Source organism: Lithobates pipiens, unplaced genomic scaffold (genome assembly GCF_037356315.1).
Source record: "Lithobates pipiens isolate NorthernLeopardFrog02 unplaced genomic scaffold, aLitPip1_a1.2 Scaffold_16, whole genome shotgun sequence".
NCBI classification, from domain to species: domain Eukaryota; kingdom Metazoa; phylum Chordata; class Amphibia; order Anura; family Ranidae; genus Lithobates; species Lithobates pipiens.
The window spans coordinates 15,195,355-15,216,260 of record NW_027507748.1 but is presented as its reverse complement, the minus strand read 5'-3'; the positions used below and the strand labels follow the sequence as shown (position 1 = coordinate 15,216,260).

At 45.0% G+C, this 20,906-nt stretch overlaps 1 protein-coding gene across 8 annotated transcripts in view; it reads right to left on the bottom strand.

The window, feature by feature from the left end:
* Positions 1–20,906, bottom strand: part of STXBP5L (syntaxin binding protein 5L) — a 508,429-nt gene that overhangs the window by 100,533 nt on the left and 386,990 nt on the right. The gene's annotated exons all lie outside the window — the stretch shown is intronic.

The window sequence follows — 20,906 nt, the reverse complement described above, 5'->3', positions numbered from 1 at the left end:
AGTGGTTTCATCAGTGATACATCTCGGAAGGCATTTGATAAACAGGGAATTCTTATTTCATTATTATCACGGTCCTTCAAGAGGAATTGAATACTGGAACTGTGCCCAAAAATAGGCAGAGAAAGGAGGGCGAAGGACTAGTCACCAGTACTGTCTGAGCTCTCCCATCATCTGATCACTCCCCATTATTGACTCACCATTCCTTGTTCTGTACTGAGTTTCTGGCTGCAGGTGACCATGTTGGTAGGGGCAGGGATTTGCAGCATTTTTGGCCCGTCGGAACAGCATACAGGCGAACGGTTTTCCCGATAGGAAATGGTTCCGTCGGAAATATTTAGAACATGTTCTATTTCTAGGTCCGTCAGAATCTTCGGGAAAAAAAAAAATGATGAGGCATACACACGATCGGAATATATGATGAAAAGCTTCCGACTGACTTTTTCTGATGGTCATTCCGCTCGTGTGTACGCGGCATAAGGCTCCAACCAGCAGCTATACATAGTCGTACCCAGTGTTGCCAACCGTCAGTATTTTTTACTGACCGCCAGTAAAAAAAGGGCACTTTTCTCCTGTCAGTAAATACCAGGGTAGAGCTGCATGCTGATGTCATCACACCCCTTCCGATCCCGGAAGTGCAGTTTTGGATGTATTGCCGGCGAGATTATTGTACAGTGTTTTTAGCGTTTTCATCTTATTTTTAACTTAGTTTTTATCTTATCTTATTTTATATAGTTTTTATCTAAACAGAAATTTTAATTCTTAATAAAACACCTTGGAAGGTTTTACACTATTGGAGCATTTTTTTTCTTTCTTACTCCTGTCTATGATGTTTGAGGAAGTTGGTCCGGAGGAAGATTATTGGTCCTGGTATCTACAGGAGTGTACTCCTATCAGCGCCTGAGAAATTTTGCTGAGGGTTATGATCAAAGATCAATAGACCTCTCTAGAGATAGAGGGCCCCATGAACAGTGCTCCTTCTTTGTTATTTCAGGGGCATGTTTCCTACTTCATTTGACTATGTATACTACTGCTGGCTTTTAATTGAATTTACTTGGGTTTATTCTTTTATGTACAGTACCTCTACCGATATAGCCTAGCCCAAAACTGGGGCACTCTGTATTTCTGCTGTGGGGGCCCCCTACGACCGGGAGGCTGTGCTCTGCAGTGTCTTACCACTGCCTACCTTAGGTCGGCTCTGCCCTGGTGGCAGTAGAATTTTTCTACAGAGAACCTATTCGTGGTAGTGCCTTTCCTTCTACTTTACTTCACCTGCACTTAGTGGATTCCTCCTCTCTTCCTTTTTCTTTTCTTCAGACTTTCCACTTTTCGCCCCTTTTTTATTTCCCCCATCCCCTTGGTCACCCTGAGGGAGTGAGTACAGTTCCTAATCGCAGGTTATTATATGACCCTAAAAGGTAGTTTACTGGAATATCAAGGGGCTGAATTCCCCGGGAGAAACGAACAAGCTGTCTAGCTGAGCTTTGGAGGCATAGGCATAGAACGCAAATCCTCTTCCTCCAACAGACTCATTTTAGGGCAGACAAGATCCCTAAAGTTCATAATAAACATTTTCCGCTGGTCTACCATAATCTGTCTCCATCCCCCAAATCCAAAGGTACCAGCATCCTCATTGCCAAATCTATCCCCTGGCAATTGCTCTATGTCTGTACGATCCAGGAGGGCAGGTTTCTCCTGCTTAAAGGAAAATTAGATTCCCGTACGTTCACTCTTGCAAACATTTACTTACCCAATAGTAACCCGTTTTCCAATTTTGGAAACATTTCTCTCAACTCTTGATTCTTTCCTAGAAGGCACTCTACTGCTGGGAGGCGATTTCAACTTCACCTTAGACCCTCACAGAGTTCTTCTACTCTCCCCAGAGGAGTAAGCCCCTGTACACACGGTCGGAGATTTCGACAACCAAATCCGTCGGATTTTGTCCGTCGGATTTTGCCCGTCGGATCTTGTCCGAAACTGTTGCATACACACGGTCGGACTAAGTTGTTGAAAAATCCGATCGTTTCAGAACGTGATGACGTAATTTCGTTACGATGGGACTACGTTCAGGCTAGTAGCCAATAGCTTTGATGTAGGAATTTGATCTGAGCATGCGTGGCACTTGGTCTGAACAAAATTCTCTACACGTGATCGGAGTATGTCCGATCGAACCAGTTGGTCGGAAAATATTTCCAACAAGTTGGAAAATTGGGTCCGACGGATATTTCCGACGGAATCAGTCCGATGCAGACCACACACAGTCGAATTATCCGACAACACGGTCCGATAGGACACATTCCGACGGATTCTCCGACCGTGTGTACAAGGGCTAATGCCGCGTACACACGAGCGGACTGTATGGCGTACTTAGTCCGTCATACAATCCGACGGACAGTCCGTCATACTTTCCACTGAACGGACTTGACCACACACGGATACCCAAACAGTCCGACGAAAGCTTGCGCGATGATGTGTACAGCACGTACGACGGGACTAGAAATAGAAAGTCCAATACACAGCAAAGCACCCTTCCGCCATGTAAATCCTTTCTGGGCATGCGCCATTCTTAGTCCGTCCGACTAGCATACTGAAGAGCGGATTGTCCGCTGAAACCAAAGTATGACGGACAGAATTTCGAAAAATCCGAAATTCTTAGTACGGACTGCACGCTGAAAAAGTCAGCTGAAGCCCACACACGAGCGGACTGTCCGCTGAAATGTGTTTCGACAGACTAAGTACGGCATACAGTCCGCCCGTGTGTACGCGGCATTAGACTCCGTATTAAAGAGATAGAGGGTCAACAACATCTGTTAAGTCCTCTAGATACTAGAGGTGGAGGTTTTGCACAGGAAGGCTTCATGTTGCTGCTGGTGATGAATGTCCATTAATGGACTTTTAAAGAATATGTATTCACGTGGACTTTACCACACTATATATTTTTAGTTTTTTTCTTTCTGATATCTTGTTACTGTGATTTGCTGTCAGCTTAGCGCAGTTCTGACATATGTATACAGTAAATGCCAGTGACAGGAAAAGGTAGCCAGAAAAAAAAAAAAATATATGGCTGCAACGCTCGTCTCCGGAGCCAGCTGAGACCATCCGAGTGCCTGCTACAGTGTGTGCGGCGCCGGTGGGGGGAGGGGGGCGGGTGAGTCTGGCGGAGGCAGTGCCTGAGCATGTGTCATTTGATATCATGGTGCAAAGGAGGCGGGCGGAGTGGATTGAGCCTCGTGTGCGGGATGGGAGCAAAGCAAGCCGGGAGCGGGACTGTCAGTGCTGTTTGGACTGGAGTGGACTGAAGGGGCTGTCTGGTGTGGAGAGAGACTGTCACTTACTCAGGAGGGGATATGCCATGTTGGTGAGGTATCATCATCTGTGTTGCTGCCACTGTGAGAATCAATTTCATGTGTGTGCGCCTGCCCAAATTTCTTGCCCTCCTGAGTCCTGTTCTGGAGCTACTTTACTTACTATATGGAAAATAAACTAAGACATACGACTTTCTTTCCTTAGTATCTTTCTTAAAATCACATTGCTAATTGCATATTGTACTAGTTTGTAGCCTAAATACTGAAATTTGCACGCAAAAACTGTAATTTTTTAACTTTTGGAAATGCCAGTAAAAACGTGGCTGTGCCAGGAAATTTTGGGTGATGTGAAAATAAATTTCAATCTAGTAAGTTGGTGGTGCCATGTCAGTCTGGTAGGTTGGCAACACTGGTCGTACCCCAGATTTAAAACGTATACTGTGCAATGTTATCACTATGCAGCACTATGCTACATCATTTTACACAACAATACCAGTGGTTTCATCAGTGATACATCTCGGAAGGCATTTGATAAACAGGGAATTCTTATTTCATTATTATCACGGTCCTTCAAGAGGAATTGAATGCTGGAACTGTGCCCAAAAATAGGCAGAGAAAGGAGGGCGAAGGACTAGTCACCAGTACTGTCTGAGCTCTCCCATCATCTGATCACTCCCCATTATTGACTCACCATTCCTTGTTCTGTACTGAGTTTCTGGCTGCAGGTGACCATGTTGGTAGGGGCAGGGATTTGCTTCCTCATGTCATAATCTCCAGCAAGCAGAACAGTGAGCAGCACAGTAGTGACATCACCAATTCTCACTCCAAAGTCTAGCACTCCTAGGCAGCAGTGAATTAGCATCACTCTGAAGATACAGTTTATAGCTGTGGTCGCCAAACTGCAGCCCCTTGTTTGACTTTATGTGGCCCTTGAGGCATTATTCTTGCCACTGATCCCAACAATGGGGCATAATTCCTTCCACTGACACCAACAATGAGGTACTGAATTCTCACCTTAGTCCCATATAACAAGAGCCTAGACGTAAGGTTCCCACTATATGGTCTGGTCTGGCCTTCCGTGAGGGGTCTTCCTATGGTCTTGGCTAGAGGGTCTTTACCTTCTAAGGTTTCGCTGGTCTCATGCATCCATATGTTAGGATAAAACCAACAAATTGCATCATATAGTGTAGAATGTTAAAAAACTACAATTTATTAAAAGGGTAGGTGTGAGCTTACATCAAAATAAAGTTAAAACCGCATTAGGGTAATAAAAACACAGGCAATGCCACCTCTCACATTACTTCAGATCTGCCACCAGCTCTGGCTATGCTATATGCGTTACGTCATGACTCTTGACTTCCTCAGGGGAATTGGATTGGTTGTTAGTCCAGTGTATTTATTTGCTCCTCTGCTGCCAGCAATGTCTCCTCTCCACTTTATATGGACCACACACCTACTTAAAATTTGCCTCCAATGCTGGACAATGCCTTGATGGACAAGAGGATGAGATTCTCAGGTGGGGTAACAGATAGGAGAGAGCAGAGGACGGTTTTCATTAGTATGGTGATGATGAGCAGTAGGCTAAAGACCTGTATGCAGGGGCCAAATATCGGGCGGTATCGGCCAGTTCAGTAGAAAACGGATAACATTTGGCCCGTGTGTATGGAGGCTGAAAATCCGGCTTCTATTGAAGGCTTCTGTTGAAGGTACCCAAAGGTGACTGAAAAAGGTTTGCGATTGGCATCCGATCAGCTCTCTCAACCAATGGCTGAGAGCGCTGACTGGTGTATTCTGGTGGGGAAGCCATCTCCCAGGGAGATCGCTGTACTAACATCAGATAGACATAGTTAGTACAGCGGCTCCTCTTGAGCTCTTCAGTTTTTTTTTGTTCAGCCTGCTAGGTTGAATGAAAAAAAAAAAAAAACTGCTAGTGTGTACCAGGCTTAAGTTTACACTTGTAGTTGGGGGGATGATAAGAATCGCTCCCCTAAGCTGATAAGACAACTATATAGGGGTATACACATGCCATGTTTGTAATGCCACGTTCGGTACTGCAAGTAATTAAAGTGAATGGGGCCACGCTGAAACTCATTTACTACTGTTAGAGGACACTGCAGGCTCTTAGGGGATGGGAGGTGACGCCTGTCAACCGTCCTCTGAAGATCGATCCATCGTGGATCAATCTTCAGAAGGCTAATGCAAATGTCAACAGGCCCTATGTGGAGTAGTAGAAATGGAGAAAACAAACCACAAGCGCACAAATGTAACAGAAGCCAGTCCATTCACAAAATAAATCTGATGTCCATCAAAAGTGATAACTTGAAATGGGCTGTGTCCCAGTTCTTGTAAGATCCTTTTGAGGATTCAGGACGATCACCTCCGAACATGATAAAGAAGATAAACAGGCCCTGTCTATTTTCTTTTACATATTCCAAGGAGTAGAAGTACATCTTCTGTATGCTTTGAACCAATATCAACTACATGGCCTTAGGTCTGTGGACTCTGGACACTTGACCCCCACAACTATACTAGACAAGCTTGTTGGACATCCACCCCCCCCCCCCAGCCATTTTTTTGGCTGTAACAGACATAATTCTAAAGGGTTTCCACAAGATTTTGTGCCCATTCAGGTAAAAGAGCATTGGTGATGTCAGATACTCAAAACCATGGATTTTTTTTATGGAGATGACCCTGTCTACCCACCATAGCCGTTTGTGGCTTTAACAGCCTTCACTCTAATGGATGGAAAGTCAGGCCTGGAGGAAAAATCCAGAAGGAATAGATGGAGGGACAGCATGACTGGCTTAAAAGGCGAGTGGTAGACAGGGGTGGAGAGTTAGGAAAATTTGAGGTAGTGAGAGGTACTGACCTGATTGGTGAAGTGGACGAGATGGGAGGGGTCCGTAGGGAGTTGTAGGTAGAACAGTCCCAAGAAAGTTTCAGTAGGAAGATGGGCAGACATCAGGGAAGCTTCCCACCCTCCCTCCCCTGTACTGATTAGTGATTTCTGTCCTGTCATGGGTGAGTTTCTGGTGGATTGGGGATCTGTCACAGGTAGCTGGCGGGTTTCAAGGCCCTAGAACTTAGGCAGTAGTGAATATCAATAGGTTGGGGACTCATCTTGGTTACAGCTTCCCCTAAGTTAGTACCTTTATGGCAGTAAATAGTGTACCTGACCCTGTCTTATAGTCAGTGGTTTGCAGCTAGAGGCCTACTTTTTGGGTCGTAGGTATTACTTGGTTGCCTACAAGGGTCCTTGAGAGTCCAGTATACATTCAGTCTTTTGCAGGTTATTTGTTATTTATATGGTTATTTAACTTGTTATTTATATCTATAATTTTGGTGAATAAAGTGGCTGCTGTGGCCATTAAATCCCAGTTGGTGTCAGAGTGTCTCACTTTGGTGGTAGGGTGGGTAATGGAGTGGCCAGGCAGCTTGGGGAAGCTCTGAACTTCATGCTTTATACCCTACTGAAGGCTTTCCACAAGATTTTGTGCCCATTCAGGCAAAAAGCATTGGTAATGCCAGGTAGTGATCTTGGATAAGATGTCCAAAACCATGGACCTTTTTTTATGGCAATATTGTCCCCTTTCCCCCACTATAGCCATTTGTGGCTTTAACAGCCTTCACTCAGCTGGATGGAAAGGCTTACCACAAGATTTTGTGCCCATTCAGGCAAAAGAGCAATTGTGATTCCAGGTACTGATGTTGGATGAGAAGCCGAAAACCATGGACTTTTTTTTTTTATGGAGAGGCCCTTCCTCCCCTATAGCCATTTGCGGCTTTAATAGCCTTCACTCTTCTGGATGGAAAATTAGGCCCGGAGGAAAAATGCAGAAGGAATAGATGGAAGGACAGCATGACTTGGTTAAAAGTAGAGTGGAGGACAGAGGTGGAAAGTTAGGAAAGTTTGAAGGATGCAAGTAGGGGAGATACTGACCTGACTGGTGAAATGGACAAGACGGGAGGGGTCTGTAGGGAGTTGGGGGAGTAGGTAGAATGGTCCCAATAAAGTTTCAGTAGGAAGATGGGCAGATGTCAGAGAATCTTCCTGCCCTCCCTCACCTGTACTGATTAGTGATTTCTGTCCTGTCATGAGTGAGTTTCTGGTGGATTGGGGATCTGTCACGGCAGCTGGCGGGGGTTCAAGGCCCTAAAAGTTAGGCAGTAGTGAAGGTCAATAGGTTGGGGTTATTTGTTATGTATATTTGGTATTTATATGGTTATTTATATTGATCATTTTGGTAAATAAAGTGGCTGCTGTGGCCATTAAATCCCAGTTGGTGTCAGAGTGGCTCATTTTGGAGGTAGGGTGAGTAATGGAGTGCCCATTCAGAAAAAAAAAAAGCATTAGTCACTGTCATGCCAGATACTAATGTTGGATGAGAAGCCCAAAACCATGAACTTTTTTTTATGGCGATGCCGTCCCCTTCCCAACCCACAGCTATTTGTGTCTATAACAGCCTTCACTCTCCTGGATGGAAAGGCTTTCCACAAGATTTTGTGCCCATTCAGGCAAAAGAACACTGGTGATGTTGGGTACTGATGTTGGATGAGAATATCTGGCTTACAATTGGCATTCAATTCATCCAAAATGGTACTTAGTAGGGTTGAGGTCAGAACTCTGGTTCCTCCATACCAACTTGGTTTAACAATATCCTTGTGGAGCTAGGTTTGTATACGGGGAAAATTCCTGCTAGAAATGGGCCTTTACCAAACTGTTGGTTTATAGGGCTTGTAAAGTTTTGTTTTTTTCTTTTCTAAATAGGTTCCTTTAAGCTAGTGCATTGTTGGTTCACTTACCTTTTCCTTCGATCTCCCTTCTAAATGTTTTTTTTCTTTGTCTGAATTTCTCACTTCCTGTTTCTCCTCAGTAAACTTCACACCATCATCCGAGCGGTGGTTAGTCAGGCAGAACAGCTTACTGAGGAGGAACAGGAAGTGAGGAATTCAGACAAAGAAAAAAAACATTTAGAAGGGAACCAACAATGCACTAGCTTAAAGGAACCTATTTAGAAAATAAAAAAACTAACCTTTACAACCCCTTTAAGGTTGAAAAAGTCTTTGTATGTTGTTGAAATTAACAGCACATATTACTGGAAATAAAAATTTGGAGACGTACCCACACACTTTTGGCCATAAAGCATAGCACAGCAGGTGCGGGAGGAAAAAAAAGTATCTCTTGGCGGTTAGAACAGTGCTAGTAAATGTGTTTTATATCTCTGAATTTAGCTGTTTTAAGGCCGCGTGATTGATCTGTTTCGTTAGCGGTCCACAGAAGAACTTCTTCCTTGCTCTGCAGATAGGCTGTGATTATAATAAACACATTTTCATCCAGCCTTATCTCCTGTTAATACAGTCTGACTATCTCTATTTCTGCATGAACCAATGCCTCAAAGAGCAAAATCTTCATACATCCGATTATCAGGCTTTCCAGTCTGCCCACGCTGGATTTCAACTGTCACTTAGCATTTCACGTAGAGGGCCCTCTGCTCCCGCTACCGATTTTAAATCATGCGATACGGGCCACTGCTGCCTTTAAGATATCGCTTTCGGCAGCTCCCAGTCCTCGTGCCACCCTGCCAATAAATTATTCTGATTTTTAATTATTTTTATTAATTTTTTTTTGCTTTTAGCACTATTTTTGTTGGACTGAGCAAGAGCGAAAAAATGCAGTCAATTATCCCAACAGATTTCTAAAAACCCAATATCGCCGATACATTTTACAAAAGGTAAGTCATTTGTAGACAACGCATGTTTTTTTTAATTTTTTTTTTATTGTGCTCATCAATTGCTGCTGCGATACATTGGACGGCAGCTGGGCGGCGAGGGCGTCTTAATTGCTGCAAGTGGTAACCGCTTACATTAGTGACACTGGGAGCTCATTAGCTGACCTACAAGTGGCCAGATTACCAGGATGGAAATTAACGGTCAGCGCTTGAGCTTCGAGCCCCCCCCCCCATTGAGTGATGGCAACAGTTTAGACTAATAATATTAATTATGAGTGAAAATTGCTATTCTCATTAATGGGAGGCTGAAAAAAGGCAAGGCGTTTTCCCAGGCAGATGATGAAAGAGTTCTTGGTGGAAGTAAACGGCCCAGTTAATATGACTTATGGCCGCACTTTGTGGGTATTTTTAGCGCTATTAGCATTTAAAATGGGTGATTAGACTGATGCAGAGAGCAGAGCTGGAACGAGACCCCTGGCAATCTCTTAAGTGTAATAAAGTGCAGGACTTGTGGGGCTGTGCATCGCGGGGCATCCCATAATCCAGGTCACCTATCATGATTAACTGCTGAGGCCATTATAATAAGAGTGCATCAGCCACCAACACAGAGCACAACGTCCATTATTCACAGATCCTGGGTTCACCAGCAAACATTTATGTTACATTAGGCAATTTTGTTATACGCAGGGCTCCCGTCTTTTATATCAGATTCTGTACTCGTAGTTTACTAATGCTGCCCATACAATGTTCTTCAACTCAGCGTTTCGATTCAACTGTTAATATATGACAGATAGACCTGTATGTATCACTGTTAAATTTAAGAAAAACAGACAAGCAGCGCCCAATCTAAGTGCAGCAATATTGTAACATCTATTTAATCAAGTAGTAATGCACTCACTCGAAAATGGATAAAAGCAGGCACATCGTGGGAAATGTCAGATGGACAGCAGGGTTCCAGAACGATCATCCAGGCATTGCTGGGGTGTCTTGCTCTGTGGCGCCAGTGGTGTCCCGGGCTAGAGCGTACAGGGCGCAGGAGGAAGCTGTCACTCAGGAAGTCCCTGGTCTCACTGGGGGGGGGAGCTATGACATGCACGTATAGGCACCTGCTGTCCGTCTGACATTTACCATGATGCTTTTATCAGTTTTCGAAGTGAGTGCATTACTACTTAATTAAATATGTTACACTATTGCTGCACTTAGATTGGCGCTGCTTGTCTGTTTTTCTTGTATTCCACCCCAGAGGTTCTTCTAGTCTCCAGCGTGCCCTGTGCCAGCTATACTCCCTGTGGTAATCACCCAGGCTATGGACTTTCCTTAAAAACCCTGTACCTCTATCAGGAGTCATTCCTAACATCATTTTTATTTATTGACGCTCTGCTGCTCAGAACTTTGGACTACATGTTCAGGATCCTGACCTTTTAACCACCCCTGACAACACAGCTTTGCCTGCTAGAAATACCTTAGAGCAGTGGTTCTCAACCTGGGGGTCAGGACCACCTTGGGGGTCGAAAGGGGATTTCCCAGGGGTCACCGAATCCTGGGCTGTTCCTGATGCCCACGCTGATCTCCCAGCCTTTTTGCAGGCTGGGCTGTTCCGCGGCAGCCCACTCAGCCTCTTCGCAGCTGCCTATTTTGTTCACCGCATGGCTGGGGGGCAGAGACTAGAGGTCAGCTGACTGGTGAGGAATGTGAAATGGGAGGGGCTTGGAGCAGACCCTATCTCCTGATTTCGGCATAGGTGTCACTGCTATGAGACACCACAAAGTCAGAGACACAGTGAAGCCTGGAGACACAGTACGTAACACTATTTGTGATTATAGTTGCTATTAAAAGTCCCCACTACAGTTCTCAGATCAGCAGATGACCTCGATCAAGAGCACCTAAGTTGGCTGATCAGAACTCCCCCCAGCACTGCCGCGGATTCCATTCCCCCCGCCAAGGAGTAAGAGGAGGAAAAAAAAAAAAAGGAAAATACATGGAAGGGAGAGGAAAAGAGGGGGAGGAACAAAGAAAAAGGGAAAGATAGAATAAGAAAAAGAACAAGAAATACGGCTAGAGAGGGATGGGGGAAAAAAAAAAAAAGAAATTAGGATAGAGAGAGATAAAAGGGAAAGAAAGGAGAACAAAGAGAGTATGGTACATCCTAAAATGTACCATAAGGGGTTTTAATACTGTACGAGTGGAAGGGACCCAGGCAGCTCTAAATGTCCATGGGTTAGGGGTGCAAATTACTTGTCTTGCCTTGCATGCCGACTTCCCACGCTACAAAAATAATTTTACTGTTAGAGGTCCCCACAACTTGGGAAACTTTATCAAGGGGCCACGGCAAGGTTGAGAACCACTGCCTTAAAACACACAATGATTGTTGCTCTATCACTGTTACATTTGCCTGTCTTATTCCAACAGTTTTCAATGAAAAAGTTACAAGTTGCTGTCAGGGAAATGGCCGTAGGACGGGCAATCCTGCCAGTATCCGTCATGGTTGCGCTGGGCAAATCCCCGTGCGCATGCGCACACACAGGTGTGCGACGACGGGTCCACGCAGGTTTATCCTGCTGTACCTCACCTCGGACTGATCCTGCTGTGTATGACCCCCTAGCCTGGCTACTGACTCTGTTCCTAGCTTGCTCTAATGCTCCATAACCTGGGATCTCTCCTTGCACGGTTGCCCAATCAAGCTTATCCAGCGCACTCCAGCTGCCCTCTGCTAATCAGCTACCCAGCAGCAGTACTTGGCAATCCGTGCTCCTTTGGGCACTGTACTTCCTATCTCCCTCCCAGGGGTACGTTGCACTTAGTCGCAAGAGGTGCCCTCTTAGTAATCCGTCCTTGCACCCGGGACTTGACAGTTGCTGTAAACAACTCATGTTTTCTACTGGATCGTTCCGTTTCTGTGAACAGATATTATACAGTGGGGAAAAATAATTATTTGATTCCCAAAGCAAAACACGACTTATGCCACGTACACACGACCAGACTTTTTGACAGCAAAGGTCCGACGGAATGAGTCCGTCGCACAATTCGATCTTGTGTGGGCTCCATCGGACCTTTGCTTGCCAAAAATCTGGCGGACTTTAGAAATAGAACATGTTTTAAAATTTTCCACCGGAACTCCGCCGGACCCAGTTCCTACCGAGAAAACTGCTCGTGTGTATGCTAGTCCGGCGAACAAAAACCGACGCGAGGGCAGCTATTGGCTACTGGCTGTGAACTTCATTATTCTAGTCCGGTCGTACGTTATCACGTTCAAATCCGTCAGACTTTGGTGTGATTGTGCGTGGCCAAGTCTGTTCATTCGGAAAGTGCGTCAGAACTCCATCATCAGAACTCCACCATCAGAACGCCATCATCAGAACGCCATCATCAGAACGCCATCATCAGAACGCCATCATCAGAACGCCATCATCAGAACGCCATCATCAGAACGCCATCAGAACTCCATCAGAACTCCATCAGAACTCCGCCAAAAGTCCGTCGGACCTAGTCCCTCAAAGTCCGGTCGTGTGTACGTGCCATTAGTACTCGGTGAAGAAACCCTTGTTGGCAAGCACAGAGGTAAGATGTTTCTTGTAGTTGGTTACCAGGTTTGCACGCATCTCAGGAGGGATTTTGGTCCACTCTTCTTTACAGATCTTCTCTAAATCCTTAAGGTTTCTTGGCTGTCGCTTTGGCAACTCAACGTTTCAGCTCCCTCCATACATTTTCTATAGGATTAAAGTCTGGAGATTGGCAAGGCCACTACATGACCTTAATGTGCTTCTTAATGAGCCACTCCTTTGTTGCCTCCTTGGTGGTATGTTTTGGGTCATTGACATGCTGAAAGACCCATCCACGACCCATCTTTAGTGTTTAGGCTGAGGGAAGAAGGTTCTCATCCAAGATTTTACAATACATGACCCCATCCATTGGCCCCTCATTGCAGCAAAGTTGTGCTTGACTGTAGGGATGGCGGTCTTAGCTTCATAGTCAGCGTTTTTCTTCCTCCAAACATGTTGAGTCCCCCTCCTCAAGGAGGCACATGTACAGTGTCATGCCAATGAACATCAAGGGTTGGGAGAAAGTGTTGTGGTTAGATGAGACCAAAATTAATCTCTTTGGCGTTAACTTGACTTGTCGTGTTTGAAGGAAGAAAAATGCTGACCAATGGACGGAGCCATGTATTGTAAAATCTTGCATGGGAATCTTCTTCACTCAGCCAGAACACTGATGATGGGTCATAGATGGGACTTCCAGCATTATAATGACTAAAAACATACCGCCACGGGCAACAAAGGAGTGACTCAAGAAGAAGCACATTAAAAGAGAAGTATGACACTTTTTTCCCCCTTTTATACTTACCTAGGTGGATGCTGCATCTTTCTCCACGGTACCTCTGCACTGAGAACAGAGCGATCGAGCAACGCTGATGGCTCGTTTCTCACAGCTCCCCGAGCAGAGAACTGCTGACTGTCAATCAGCAGGTCTCCACTCTGCTCCTCTACGTTCACTGGAGAGCTGAGCTGTGGAGGGGGCGGAGCGGTCGTCTCAGGCTCTCAGCGGCTCGCTGAGAAGCTGAGACTGGCATCAGTCCAGGCACCTGGCGGATCTAGACTCCCATTGTCGGGATGACGTGGTGCCCGGACTTCAGCCCGCTCTCTGTTGAAAAGGGGTCACAGGAGTGCAAAACGAACTGCACTCTTGTGACCCATCCTTTAAGGTCATGGAGTGGCCTTGCCAGTCTCCAGACCTTAAACCTATAGAAAATGTATGGAGGGAGCTGTAACTTTGAGTTGCCAAGTGACAGCCAAGAAACCTTAAAGTGGTTGTAAACCCTTTTTGTTGATTTTTACCTGTATGTAAGCCTAAAATAAAGCTTACCTATAGGTAGTGGAAACATCTCCTAAATGTTTGCAGTTTAGGATATATTTCACTTGTAGTGTGCCATCTGCGCGTACGCTGTTAAGAAATGGACCACGCTTTCCCATGCTCGCTAGTGCTCCTGGGAGATGTCTGTCATTTCCCTGGAGTCTCTGGGCAGCGCCGAGGGCTTTGTTGCCATCACAACGGGGGCGGGCACTTCCGCCTCCGCCGTCCGTTGTGATAGCAACATCAGAGGTGAACGAGCTGCACCGTACAAATACGGCGCATGCGTGAGAACGGGCGGTGCATGCTGGTCGCTCAGCAGCACCAGAGCCCGCAAGATAGTGCTTGTGGGCTTCACATGCCCCAGAAGCACTATGGAAACTGCCTGGAAAGAGGAATATAAGATATATTCCTCTATGAAATCGTCAATCAAGGGCCAATCAATCAAGGGCCGATCTAGCACAGAAACATGAGTGCTATAAGCATTTCAAACAAACGATATTCCTCCTAAAAAAAAAAAAAAAAAATTTTAACAGTGGGAACTCCGTTTTAAAGCAAAAAAGCTGTCCAAACCTGCCTGGCTTTATGTGAAAAAGTAATTGCCCCCTAAACCTAATAACTGGTTGTGCCACTCTTGGGGGCAAAAACAACTGCAATCAAGCATTTGCGATAACTGGCAATGAGTCTTTCACATGGCTGTGGAGGAATTTTAGCGCAACTCTTCTTTGCAGAATTGTTTTAATTCAGCCACACTGGAGGGTTTTCCAGCATGAACGCCCTGTGTAAGGTCATACAACAGCATCTCAAATGGATTTAAGTCCGTGCTTTGACTAGGCCACTTCAAAACCTAAAGTTTACTTTGTTTGAACCATTTGGAGGTGGACTTGCTGTTGTGTTTCGGATCATTGTCCTGCTGCATAACCCAAGTGCACTTGATCTTGAGGTCAGGAACTGACGGCCGGACATTCTCCTTCAGGATTTCCTGGTAGAGCTCAGAATTCATGGTTCCATCAATTATGGTAAGTCGTCCAGGTCCTGAAGCTGCAAAGCAGCCCCATACCATCACGCTACCACCACCATGTCTCACTGTTGGGATGATGTTCTTGTTATGAAATGCTATTCAGTTTATGTCAGATGTAACGGGACACACCTTCCAAAGAGTAACATTTTCTCATCAGTCCACAGAATATTTGCCTAAAAGTCTTGGGGATAATTGAGATGTTTTTTGGTAAATGTGAGATGAGCCTTCGTGTTCTTTTTGGTCAGCAGTTGCTTTGGCCTTGGAGTTCTCCCATGGATGCCATTTTTTCCCAATCTCTTTCTTATTGTTGAATCATCAACACTGACCTTACCTGAGGCAATTGAGGCCTGCAGTTCATTAGATGTTGTTCTGGGTTCTTTTATGACCTCCTGGGTGAGTCGTCGTTGTTCTCTTGGAGTAATTTTTGTTGGCTGGTCACTCCTGGGAAGGTTCACCACCATTCCAGGTTTTCTCCATTTGTGGATAAGGGTGCTCACCGTGGTTCACTGGAGTTCCAAAGCCTTAATCCGCGTACACACGGGCGGACTGTCTGGCCAACTAAGTCCGTCAGACAATCCGACGGACAGTCCGTCCTACTTTTGAATGAACGGACTTGACCACACACGATGAACAGACAGTCCGTTGAAAGCTTGCGCGATGACGTGTACAGCACGTACGTCGGGACTAGAAATACGACGTCCAATACACAGCAATGCAACCTTCCGCCGTGTAAATCCTTTCTGAGCATGCGCCATACTTAGTCCGTCCAACTTGCCTACTCACGAGCGGACTGTCCGCTGAAACCAATATTACGGAAATTCCGAAAGACTTAGTCCGCCAGACTTCCGCTGAAAAAGTCCGCTGAAGCCCACACACGAGCGGACTGTCTGCTGAAATGTGTTTCAGCGGGCTAAGTTGGACAGACAGTCCGCCCGTGTGTACGCGGCTTTAGAAATGCCTTTGAAACCCTTCCTAGACCGATACACGTACGTTACTTTGCTTCTCATCTGTTCTTGAATTTTTTTCAATTGTGGCATGATGTGTGGATTTTTGTGATCTGTTAGCGTGCTTCACTTTGTCAGACAGCTTCTGCTTATGTGATTTCTTGATTCAACAGGTCTGGCAGTAATTAGGCCGTGGCAAGTGAAATTTTAAGTCAGCTTTCCATAAAATTGTGGTTAATCCCAGTTCATTTATGATTCAGCATGGCAGGGAGCAATTACTTTTTCACATAGGGCCAGGCAGGTTCGAACAGCTTTTTTCCTTTAATAAATTAAATAATAATTGAAAAACTGCATCTTGGATTTACTCGGGTTATCTTTGTTTAATATTACAATTTGTTTGATGATCTGAATCATTTAAGTGTGAGAAAAATGCAAAAACAATAATAAAATCAGGAAGGGGCAAATACTTTTTCACACAACTGTGTGCGTGTGTATATTTTATATATATATATATATATATATATATATATATATATATATATATATATATATACATATACATATACATATATATATATATATATATATATATATATATATATATATATATATATATATATATATATATATATATATATATATATATATACATACATATACACACACATACACACACACATACACATACACACACACACACCCCTACACACTATATTCTCAAAAGTATTGAGACACCTGCCTTTACACGCACATGAACTTTAATGGCATCCCAGTCTTAGTCTGTAGGGTTCAATATTGAGTTGGCTCCGCCCTTTGCAGCTGTAACAGTTTCAACTATTCTGGGAAGGGCGTCCACAAGGTTTAGGAGTGTCTATAGGAATGTTTGACCATTCTTCCAGACGCGCATTTGTGAGGTCAGGTACTGATGTTGGATGAGAAGACCTGGCTCCCAGTCTCCGCTCCAATTCATCCCAAAGGTGTTTCTATCTGGTTGAGGTCAGGAATCTGTGCAGGCCATTCAAGTTCCTCCATCCCAAACTTGCTCATCCATGTCTTTATTGACCTTGCTTTGTGCTCTGGTGTGCAGCCATGTTGGAACGGGAAGGGGCCGTCCCCAAACTGTTCCCACAAAGTTGGGAGCATGAAATTGTCCAAAATGTCTTGGTATGCTGACCTCTTAAGAGTTCCCTTCACTGGAACTAAGGGGCCAAGGCCAACCACTGAAAAACAACCCCCCACACCATAATCCCCCCTCCAACCAACGATTTGTTGGTTGGAGGAACATGACTGACCTGCACAGAGCCCTGACCTCAACCTGATAGAATACCTCTGGGATAAATTAGAGCGGAGACTGCAAGCCAGGCCTTCTGGTCCAACATCAGTGCCTGACCTCACGAATGCGCTTCTGGAAGAATGGTCAAACATTCCCATAGACACACTCCTAAACCTTGTGGATGGTCCTTCCCAGAAGAGTTGAAGCTGTTATAGCGGCAAAGGGCGGGGCCAACTCAATATTGAACCCTATGGACTAACATTCCCATAGACACACTCCTAAACCTTGTGGACGGCCTTCGCAGAAGAGTTGAAGCTGTTATAGCGGCAAAGGGCGGGGCCAACTCAATATTGAACCCTACGGACTAACATTCCCATAGACACACTCCTAAACCTTGTGGACGGTCCTTCCCAGAAGAGTTGAAGCTGTTGTAGTGGCAAAGAGCGGGGCCAACTCAATATTGAACCCTACAGACTAACATTCCCATAGACACACTCCTAAACCTTGTGGACGGCCTTCCCAGAAGAGTTGAAGCTGTTATAGCGGCAAAGGGCGGGGCCAACTCAATATTGAACCCTACGGACTAACATTCTCATAGACACACTCCTAAACCTTGTGGACGGCCTTCCCAGAAGAGTTGAAGCTGTTATAGCGGCAAAGGGCGGGGCCAACTCAATATTGAACCCTACGGACTAACATTCTCATAGACACACTCCTAAACCTTGTGGACGGCCTTCTTAGAAGAGTTGAAGCTGTTATAGCGGCAAAGGGCGGGGCCAACTCAATATTGAACCCTACGGACTAACATTCTCATAGACACACTCCTAAACCTTGTGGACGGCCTTCCCAGAAGAGTTGAAGCTGTTATAGCGGCAAAGGGCGGGGCCAACTCAATATTGAACCCTACGGACTAACATTCTCATAGACACACTCCTAAACCTTGTGGACGGCCTTCTTAGAAGAGTTGAAGCTGTTATAGCGGCAAAGGGCGGGGAAAAACTCAATAATGAACCCTACGGACTAACATTCCCATAGACACACTCCTAAACCTTGTGGACGGCCTTCCCAGAAGAGTTGAAGCTGTTATAGCGGCAAAGGGTGAGCCAACTCAATATTGAACCCTACGGATGCCACCAAAGTTCATGTGCGAGTAAAGGCAGGCGTATATACTTTATACCATTACTTTTAGTAATACAGCGTGTGTATATATATATATATACACACACACACACACACACACACACACACACACACACACACACACACACACACACACACACACACATATATATATATATAAAATTTACAGACAAAATTACTATCAACTACCCATACAGATGATACTATTTTGAAATAAAGTTTGTAAGTCCCACACTGACTTCCATTAATTTGCGGTCCCGTCACAGTTCTACAAGTCCCGGCAATCATATACTATATACTGTCATTACATTTATTAACCCCTCATTCAATTACTATGCAATAGTTTGCACTATAGTGTGCTTTACATTGCACCTAAACCTAGTTTTTAATAATATTATCATCATACCTTTCTATAATAAATAAACATCATATTATCAGAGAAAAAAAATAAACTCGTTATCTTGGTAATCGTCCATAGTACACCAAAAAGATCTCTATTGAAATTTGGTGACAAAATGGTTGGCGCCATATACCGTTGTTGTGGGAAGAAGTGCGGGAGGCTCTCAGAATTACACTAATGCCGCGTACACGTGATCGGAATTCTCGCCGGAAAAAGCTCTGACGGTTTTCCCGTTCGGAATTTCGATTGAAATGTCTTGCCTGCACACGGTCACACCAAATTTCCGACGGTCAATAACACCGCGACATACAACACGTCCGACGGCACTATAAAAAAGGTAAGTTTAATTCTTCCGCGCATGCGTCTGGAATTTTTGAGTGTTGGAATTGCATACACACGATCGAAAAATCCTATAGAAAAAGGTTTTCCGTCTGAAAAATTATAAGAACAGGCTCTCAAATCGGAAATACTGACAGAAAAAGACTGATGGGCTTTGGGATGCATACGGTGAGGAAAATCCGATGAAAAGCTGCCATCGGAAATTCCGGACGTGTGTACGCGGCGCAAGGATTGTTTATGAGGGAAAAGGAAGCAAACCTTTAACCACACAGGTGTGAATACTCAAACATCCGCCCAATGAGAAAAAAACATTACGGCTCCCAGCACTATGTGATTTCCGCCAGAAACTGCCGAATTTTCACCATTCGTTATTCTTACTGCCAGATCCGTCTACCTGGAATCCTCTAAACACATTCGCTGCCTGACTCCTGGGACTTTCCTACGTGGCCCATTAGAGATGGTGTAGGATCGAGCATTACTCAAGGTGATCAGGAGACCGGCAGTTACTAGTGTAATCCATACAGTCCCTTTGTGTATATATTATATTATATATATATATATATATATATATGTAAGGAATCACAAAGATATCCCAATATGATTACAGATCTACAATGTGATAAAACGCTGATTGACTGTCATTGAGAGAGAGAGAGAGAGAGAGAGAGAGAGAGAGAGAGAGAGAGAGAGAGAGACCAAAATATGGCTTGCACGAAGAGTTTAGAGAAGTTAGCAATGGAAGATGGTGGGATTCATCATTTCAAATATATTAAAAAGAATGGACATTACCATTCTGAGTCATTTTGGAGTAGATCCCTGTGACATATGATAGTGCAGACCCCCTACATATCATAACTAACCCCCCCCCCCCCCCGAGACATGACAACAGAGACCCCCCCCCATATGACAACACAGACCCCCCCCATCAGATATAACAACACAAACCCCCCCCAATCCGATATAACAACACAGACACCCCCCCCCCCCCCGATATGGATATGACAACACAGACCCCCCGATCAGGTATGACAACACAGGCCCCCCATCAGACAGATATGATAACACAGACCCCCCCCCCCCCTAGATATGACAACAAAGACCCCCTATCAGATATTACAACACAGACCCCTCATAAGCCCCCATCAGATATAACACAGATCCCTCGAGATATGAAAACACAGACCCCCCCTGGGTATAAGAACACAGCCCCACCCCCCCCCCCCCCCATCAGATTTGACAGCACTGACCCTTCATCAGATAAGATAACACAGACCCTCTAACCTTCAGATATGACAACACAGACCTCTCAGATATAACCCCCCCTCAGATATGAAAACACTGACCTCCCTCAGATATGAAAACACTGCCCCCCCCCCCCCCTGATATGATAACACAGACCCCCCTGGGTATAAGAACACAGACCCCCCCCCCCCATCAGATATGATAACACAGATGCCCCTCAGATATGATAGCAGAGACCCCGCATCAAATATGATAACAGACCCACCCCCATCATATATGACAACACAGACCCCCTCAGATATGATAACACAGACCCCCTAACCTTCAGATAGACAACACAGACACCTCAGATATAACACCCCCTCAGATATGAAAACACTGCCTCCCCCCAGATATGATAACACAGACCCCCCCCCCCCAAGATATGACAACACAGACCCCCCCCCCCCCGAGATATGACAACACAGACACCCTAAACCTCACATATGACAACACAGACCCCCCAGATATGATAACACAGAAGCCCACTCATAGATGAGAACACAGACCCGCTACCCCCTCACATATGACAACACAGACCTCTTTCACATATGACAGTGCAGTTACCCTGAGATATGATGCTTCTCCCAGTATAGTCCACCCCCTCAGATAAGGTGGCGCAGACTTTCCCC